At 37.4% G+C, this 8,332-nt stretch overlaps 1 non-coding gene across 1 annotated transcript; it reads right to left on the bottom strand.

The window, feature by feature from the left end:
- Positions 1-7,774: 7,774 nt before the first annotated feature.
- LOC145013575 (small nucleolar RNA R71) lies at positions 7,775-7,881 on the bottom strand. The gene has a single exon (XR_013665125.1). It is a non-coding gene; the product is annotated as a small nucleolar RNA R71 (small nucleolar RNA).
- Positions 7,882-8,332: the final 451 nt, after the last annotated feature.

Genomic DNA, 8,332 nt, shown 5'->3' with positions numbered 1-8,332 from the left:
ATATACTTCTCCACCATATCGTGAAATATTGCCGTCATGCATTGTTCAAAAGTGGCAGGCGCATTGGACAACCCAAAAGGCATTCGTCGGTATGCAAACGTTCCACTAGGACAGGTGAAGGTGGTTTTCTCTTGATCATTCGGATCGATTGGTATTTGGAAATAACCTGAAAACCCATCTAAAAAACAATAATAGCAATGACTGGATAATATTTCAAGCATTTGATCAATAAAGGGTAAAGGGAAACGGTCTTTGCAAGTAGCATCGTTTAGCTTTCGATAATCGATGCATACTCGCCAACTGGTTACCATTCGCGTAGGAATAAGCTCGTTCTTTTCGTTCGCCACGACTGTCATTCCTCCTTTCTTCGGCACTACTTGAACGGGACTTACCCATGGACTATCGGAAATTGAATAAATGATCCCTGCATCCAATAGATTTACCACCTCCTTCTTAACTACCTCTTGCATATTTGGGTTCAAACGCCTTTGATGTTGCACCACTGACATTGCTCCTTCTTCAAGAATTATTTTATGAGAATAATAAGAATGGCTTATCCCCTTTATGTCGGTGATTATCCATGTAATGGCATTCTTTCTTTTCTTCAAAACCTTAACTAATTGATCTTTTTCAATTGCGGTGAGGTCCGATGCAATGATCACATGCTTCTGCTCACCTTCTTCGAGAAATGCGTATTCTAAGTGTTCTGGTAACGTTTTCAGCTCCAATTGTGTGCTCTGAACACCGAACACGTCGAGTTCTGGAATTAAACTCGACGAGTTTAGAACAAAAGTTTCCTCAGATCCCGATTTTTCGTAGAAACTCGTCGAGTTATTGTGATTAACTCGTCGAGTTTCTTGTTCTATTCACTTTATCAGTTCTTCGTATTCTGATTCTTCAAGCAGACTTTCTAATTCTTTCAAATCTCTCTCAGCATCAAAATCATCTTCTGAAGTCGAAATGTGCTTGCTTGTTTCGTCTTCTTTCCATTCTTCTAATAATTCTTCCAAGACATCTACTGAAAAGGCCGTATCATCACTACACTTCGAATGTTTCATGGCTTGATCCATTCCAAAAATAACTGAGTCTTCCCCCACTCGAAGGGTAAGCCTTGAGTCTCATATGTCTACTATGGCACCCGCGGTATTAAAAAATGGTCTTCCAAGGATTATTGGCACTTGACGGTCCTCCTCCATATCTAGCACAATGAAATCTGCCGGAAAGACAAACTTATCGACTTTTACTAATAAATCTTCACATATACCTCTCGGGAAATGTCACCGTCTTGTTTGCTAAGTGGATCGCCATTCAGATTGGTCTCGGTTCCGGAAGGTTTAGCTTTTTAAAGAAAGAGTATGGTATGAGGTTCACACTTGCCTCCGAATCGGCCAATGCATAGCTAGTGGCTAAATTCCCGAATTGGCAAGGAATGGTTAGGCTACCTGGATCACCTTTTTTCTTTGGTAATTTGTTTAACATTGCAGCTGAACAGTTCTCATTTAAGAATACCTTGGATGCTTCCTCCATTTTCTTTCTATTTGTGAGAAGTTCTTTTAGGAACTTTGCGTACTTTGGCATTTTCGCGACTGCTTCGATGAACGGAATGTTGATTTGTAAGGCCTTTATGTGCTCCAAGAACTTCTAGTAGTCTTCATTTTGCTTCTCTTGTCGAGCTCGACCCGGGAATGGTAATGGTGGCTTAAATGGCTCAACTTTGGAATTATTTTGCTCATCAGGTGCGAAACTCGTCGAGTTTTTGTCAGGAACTCGACGAGTTTTGTCTACTGTTGGCGAATTCAGCTTTTCTTGATCTTTTTCTTTTGCCTCTTTTTGATCTGTACTTGGGATTGGAGTGAGGAGTGTGACTATCTTCCCACTCTTTGTTGTCACTATGTTAATATGCGTGCCCTTTGTATTTTTTTTCCGTGTCACTAGGAAGCCCGCTTGGTGTTCTTTCGTTGAAGTGCTTGGCAAGTTGCCCAAGCTGTTTTTCAATATTCAAGATTGAAGCTTGCTGATTCCGGAGCAGAGCCTGTTGATCCATCATCATGGTTTGGTGCTCCTTCATCATCTTTTGTTGATCTCTAATGGTTGCATCGGATTCATCGTGCCTTTTCTCGGAAGCACTAACGAATCGAGTTAACATAGCTTCAAGATCCGTCTTCTTCTCTTGTGTCGGTTCTTCTTTTTGATAAAAACCCGTGTGCTTTTTGCCTATACTTCTCATCCTTTGCCTTCTTATATTCGTCATAAGGGAGCCATTCCTTCTTGGGCTTTCGCCAGTCATCATCAAACCTATCGCCACTCGAATAACAAACTTGTGCTTTCCGGTTGACGTTTTCATCAAGATCGCAATCCTTAGTAAGATGGGGACCGCTACAATTGTCACAACCCACCCTTATGGCATGGATGGATTGATCCATCTTTGTCATCCTATGATCCATACTTTCTAGTTTGGCCATCATTGCTGCCATGTCATCGGAAACTGAGTTAACCATGCCTCTAGCTGCATCGTTCCTTGGATTATGGTATTCTCTTGAATGTTTGGAGAATTCTTCCACCAATGTTTTAATGACAGCTGGTGCTTTCTTCGTGAGGGGTCCTTGGGAGTCTTGTAATTTCCTGGTTGTGACGTTCACGCCATCATAAAAGATAGAAACCTCTTGTTGCACGTTTAGGTCGTTTTGAGGGTAATTTCTTATTAACCCCTTATATCTTTCCCACACCTCATAGATTGCCTCTCCCGGCAATTTCTCAAAGTTAGCAATTGCTTTCTTAAATTTTGCAATCTTAGAAGGTGGAAAAAACTGGTCAACGAACTCCTCGTGCATCTTTTGCCATGTTGTAATGGATCCGGGGGTAAAGATTTCAACAATTCCTTCGCGGCTCCTTTGAATGTAACCAGTAACATCCGTAGTAAGACAGTATCGCGAGGCACATTTGGCATATGGAAATACTCAGCAACATCCATAACTTCTTCAATATGCTTGTAGGCATCTTCGTGCTCCTTTGCATGGAATGGAATGTCTTTTAGTTGTGCGAGGATGTGACCCTTCAACTCAAAATTGGCGGTAGCTGGGATTGTAGGTTGCACGAGTCCCGGCCCGGTACCATATCTTATGCGCTTCTTGTAATCTCCCATCGGTATGTCGACGATGTTGGCCATATTATCTCCTTGATCGGAATTGCTTTCTTCACCACACGTGGATGTGTCGGACTCGATCCCTTTTCCTCTTTGTTTGCGAATAATCAACTTCGGATTGTCTACGGGTGGTACTTGTGTAGAACTGGAGCCTCGGGTCAGAAAAACTTGAAATAAAACAAAAAAACAAGCGTAAAACAAACAAAAACGAAGAATTTACGAAACTGTTAACAGAAGAATAAACTCGACGAGTTTTAAGAATAAACTCGACGAGTTTTAATGCAAAACTATAGAAAATAAATAAGAACTGAAAACAGGTAACTTTATGCAAGAAAGATCTAACACAAAGGATCGATAATACCAGCAAACAATATAATTATTAGAACCGTTCCCCGGCAACGGCGCCAAAAACTTAATGTGTGTTAAACAAACTAGTTTTAATCCGAACAAACTCAAATGTAAATAAACACACGCAGGCAGTGTACCTATCGATAGTAGTTTAGTTTAAGCAAGTAGGTTATCGAACACAGGGAACGGTAACAATCAAATTAAATACTAGTACTACCTAACTAAAAACAATTAATAAAAGAGGGGAGTTTTCTCTAGTTTTTCAAGACTAAAAACTTAATCAATCAATTAACCTTCAAACAAAGACAATTAACAACTAAGAAGAACAAGAAGGGACAACTAGATTCAATGATAAAAGAGACTTCTGTTTAGATTCGATTCACTTATTCCTAAGGTTGATTTCGTGGCAAATGCAATGAATTAATATGTTAATGGTTACCGATTCCTAATGTGATTGGGTTCATGTCCATTATTACCAATCCTTTAGTAGACAAGTTAATTCAAACAGTGATCAAGTGATTAAATTAACAAGTTTCCTAGTGTTCAGTTCGTATCAAGCAAGACTTATAACAATAGTTAATTAAATTTGTTCAATTCAATCAACTTCTGTATGGTTGTTAAATCACACATGCTCACACATTGATTTACACATTTTATAGTTAACCCTAGTTTTATATTCATTATTCCTAGGCATACAATCTTATATTCATAAAACTATATGAATCAAGTAATCAAGAAGATATTCATGCAACTCAATTACTTATTTGTTAACTAAAGATATTTATCATCAATACATAAGGATCTTTAATAAGCTTAACAAGATGAATAACCAAATTAATATCAATTCAACCACTCAATCAAACCATATTCATAAGATTATCTCATCCAAACAGAAGTAAAAAGCTTTTAGCTCATATCTAAAGCAAGTAATAACCTAAAATCAAAATCTAATGATTCAAACATGGTTCAAAACAAAGATTAAGAAAAGAAGAATGATTATTTTCCTTTGATTCTCTTTGAAATTGTCTCTTATGTTGAAATCTTGAAAATAGCAGCTCCAAGAACCCTTCTGGTCTTCAAAAGTCGCAGCTACCCTCCAGCAAAAGTTAGGTTTTCGGGCCTATAAGTTATCTATTTATAGTTTCCAAAAATCGACCCAACTCGTCGAGTTTTTGAGAATAACTCGACGAGTTTCTTTAATAATTCGCGCGTTCAGCGTGTACGGCAAGGCATCCTTAAATCTATAATATTCTAATAAACTCGTCGAGTTTATGCTAAAAACTCGTCGAGTTTCTTCGTTTAGCTTCTTCCTTTAGTCCTTGATCTCCAAGCTTCCAATCACTCAATCCTCTTCGTTTTTCATCCAAGCATGTATTTTATTGCTGAAATTGATTTATTAAGCTAATTGAGTACCTTGTGTCCATAAAATGATATAAAATCGACAATAATTAATATAATAATGAATGATTTCTATGATTAAATAAGCCCATATCAGTCAGCCACACACACTCCATGAATCAGTGATAATTTACCCGACACCCATTGCCACTCTTTATTAGTCCCTGTTAGTGTGCCGCTTAACTACACACTCTTCACTAACGACCAATAAAGTGCATTAGCAATTTTATGGATTAGCATACAAATTCACTATTTTTTTCTAAAGTAAATAAGATCAGGAATTTATAAAAATTTATTTAGTTACTTTATAGATCATTATACTTATTAATGAGGATAGGTGTCCTATCTAACCCATTCAGATAACGAACCTCCAACAATCAAGGGAGCCGTAGGTAAGAGTGGATACCCAATGACTATCATTTTATGAGTCTCTTCCATAAACCCCTTTTATAGATCGATTTCATGAATGAGGCGTACCAGCGGATCGACCGACGTATCTTATATATAGTAATATTAGACTTTTAATGTTAAATATAATATAAGGGTGTATTTTTAAAACTTTTCAAAAATACTAGGTTATTTTTAAAATGTTTAAAATTAATATTTGATATTGCCATATTTCTACCTATTTTTAGGCAATATTTAAGTACATTTTTATTAATAAGTTGGTAATTTGTCTAGAATAATGATACTTATGAGCTTAAATGTTATTTGCAGCAAAAAAAGAAGACATTTTGAAGAAAATGGACTAAAAGCGTTGAAGAAAGACACTTTGGGAATTAAAAGATTAAAAGAGAAGAAAATCTGGATAAAACGTTCTCACGATGTGAGAATTAAAGGATTGACGACACGAAGAGCTGGTTCTAGAAGATATGTACGCGGGTGAAGGAATCCTTGACGGACACGGTTATCTACAACTCACGACGTGAATTTCTTATTAATCACGACGTGAATTTATGGATATCAGCAACTATATAAATCCTTGACCATTACCAATAGAGGGGATTTTTTGGCTAGAAAGAGGAGTTCCAGAAGATGATTTTAAGGAGAGACAAGTTCTCGGAAGAGGCTTTCAACAACAAAAAGAGTGAAGGTCCATAATTTAGTTTATTTTTGTTAATTAAGAACATGTTTTTTATCACTTCAATTTGTGTTAGTTTGTTAGTTGCTATGATGAGCAGCTGAATTTAGCTACTCTTGTTTAGCTAGATGAAGCTTCTACCTTATGAATAGCTCAATTTTTATGGATTTATTTAGTTGGTAAAATTGCTCGTGTTTGATTTGTATAACCTAGCATGCTTATGTTTGTTTCTCTAATTGCTTGATTGCATGTTATGTGTAGCTTAGTGACCATTAACTACATAAACTTGTTTACCTAATGATTTAGTCAACATTGAATTGTTAGAGCTAGGATTGACCAATCTTAGGTAGTAATTAGAGTAAATAAGCTTAGCTGTGCTAGAGAACGTGTATTGTGACTATAATTGCGTTTATATAACAAATCTTATATAACATATTTACATTCGTAATTAGTTATGTGTTTAATTGTGTGTGAACATACATAGTTTGACATGAATTAGTTAATTATTGGTAAAGTTAGGACTAAATTACTAATATTATTAAAACCAACTCAATAATCCATAATCATTAGGTAGCCATAAGGAACAAGTGGATTCAAACTAGACAAGAGTGTGTTTTTACTTATTGAATTTGAGTTAAGTTCGTCTGATCTTGTAAAATCAGATAAAACCCTTTTAAACTTGTTAATAATTAGGTTAATTTAATAGTAAGTAGATTAATTAGTAACACTGTTCCATGTGATCGACACCCGACTTACCCAAGCTATATTGTAATCCGACTGGGTACACTGCCTATAAGTGCATAGTTAGTTTAAGTTTGCTAGGTTATAAATATTAAAATTTATGGGTACTTTTGTGCACATCAAGTTTTTGGCGCTGTTGCCGGGGAACGACACGTTTTGTAGTTTATTTAGTTGCATTAGATTAATCGACCCCTTTTTGTTGAATAAAATCTGCAAAAAGGTTAATTGGTTATTTATTTTTGTTTATTAGCTTAGCTTAGTTGATTAGAAAAAAAAATTGTTTTCTGTCTCTGTTACAGAATTCACGACGTGAGTTTTAATAAACTCACGATGTGAAAGCTGCAATTTTAGTTTTTAGTATTTTCTTATGTTAGTTCAGTTTTACGTTTTTAATTTAGTGAGTTGCAGGAGTTCATGACCAGAGGATTAAACACACCCTTGGTGCCACCACTTGAAGATCCCGAGTCTGCAATTCACAAGAAAAAACGCCCTTACAATAATTAAAGTCAGCTTTTCCAAGGAAGTCGGGAAAGAGGACAGGAGAGTCAAGTTCATCCTCGAGGCACAAGAGCAATTTTGAGCACTTGGATCATATACCCGTCCAAACCGAGTCCGAATACGATACCGAGCCGGAATTTGAAGAACATACAAGTGAACCCGAGAACGAGCCAAGGAACGAGATGGTATCAATTGAAGAGATGTCCATGGGAGCTTACAAGAAGTAGATCCGAGAAGATGTGGGTCCTGTTTTAGTCCAACCCGCAATACCTGCCACTGCCACATTCGAGTTGAAGGGACACATATTGACTGAACTAAAGGATATCCCATTTTTTGGGAAAGATCATGAGGATGCTTTTAAGCATCTAGATGAAGTCAATGACATTGAAGATTACTTCAATGTCCCAAATGTCAACATAAACACAGTCTTGCTTAGGATGCTTCCCATCACATTAAAAGGAGCTGCTAAGGAGTGGTTAAAATCACTTCCACCGGGTAGAATTACCACTTGGGCTCAATCGCGTGAGCAATTCCTGGACCAGTTTTGCCCGCCATCTAAGATAGCCAAACTCAAGAAGTCAATAGCCAACTTCGAGCAATAGACGGGGGAGTCATTATACGAGGCATGGGAGCTGTACAAGGGCTTGCTGAGAAATTGCCCCCAGCTTGATCTAAATGTGAAACAAGAGATCTTAATCTTCTATGATGGGGTTAACGTTATGAAGAGACAAGTCCTTGACTCTCAAGGACCGTTGACAAAGAAAAATCCAAGGGAGGTCAAGGAGTTGATTGAAGAATTCGCGAAGCACTCTCGTGAATACCACAACCCTAGGCAAGATGGAATTAAAGGCGGTGGAGGGGCCCAAACTAAAGAAATAGCAGTTGTGATGGCTATGCTGGATAATTTGGATCGAAGGATAACTCAAATGGATCAGTCAATACATGCCATAAGAGTGGGTTGCGAGAGATGTAGTGGTCCACACTTGACCAAGGACTAGAATTTAGATGAGTTTAGGAACAGAAAAGCTCAAGTGTGCTACTCGAGTAGGGATGAGTTTGATGAGGACTGGAGGAAACCGAAGAAGGAGTGGCTGCCATATGAAGAGTATAAGAAGCAAAAAGAA

Source organism: Lactuca saligna, chromosome 8 (genome assembly GCF_052625555.1).
Source record: "Lactuca saligna cultivar CGN05327 chromosome 8, ASM5262555v1, whole genome shotgun sequence".
NCBI lineage: Eukaryota > Viridiplantae > Streptophyta > Magnoliopsida > Asterales > Asteraceae > Lactuca > Lactuca saligna.
The sequence above is the reverse complement of the archived record's forward strand: the minus strand, read 5'-3'. Positions and strand labels throughout refer to the sequence as shown.